Raw genomic sequence first — 458 nt, 5'->3', positions numbered from 1 at the left:
GCTAGTGGGAGCCCTGGGGACACTCACCGCACACTCCGTGGGGCTCTTCTCCGCCCCGATGGAGAGGCAGCCCGAGATGATGAACTGCGCCGGGAGAGAGGGGGACAGTCAGCTGCCACCGGGGCCACCCTGAGCCCCCCAAACCCACGCACTGAGCCCCCACCCAAGCATTAATGCGCTGCCCGTGGGCACGGCCCCCCGGTCCTCAGGGGCACCGTGATCCCCCCTCATGCGTCGTTAGTCCTTGAGATTTACGGCTTGCTGAACCACAGCTCCTTGGTCCCCATCCCTGGGAGCCCCAGGACCCTAGTGGGCACCCCTCCCTGGTGGGCATCCCCCCCTGGTGGGCATCCCCCCGGCCCCTGGCTACGCACAGACACGCCGCCCAGGAAGGGGATCTCGCCGATGACGAAGACGGAGGTGTAGACGTTGGTGAGCGTGGTCAGGACGATGCCGAA

This window comes from Egretta garzetta, unplaced genomic scaffold (assembly GCF_000687185.1).
Source record: "Egretta garzetta isolate BGI_Z169 unplaced genomic scaffold, ASM68718v1 scaffold931, whole genome shotgun sequence".
Classification (NCBI taxonomy): Eukaryota; Metazoa; Chordata; class Aves; order Pelecaniformes; family Ardeidae; genus Egretta; species Egretta garzetta.
The sequence above is the reverse complement of the archived record's forward strand: the minus strand, read 5'-3'. Positions refer to the sequence as shown.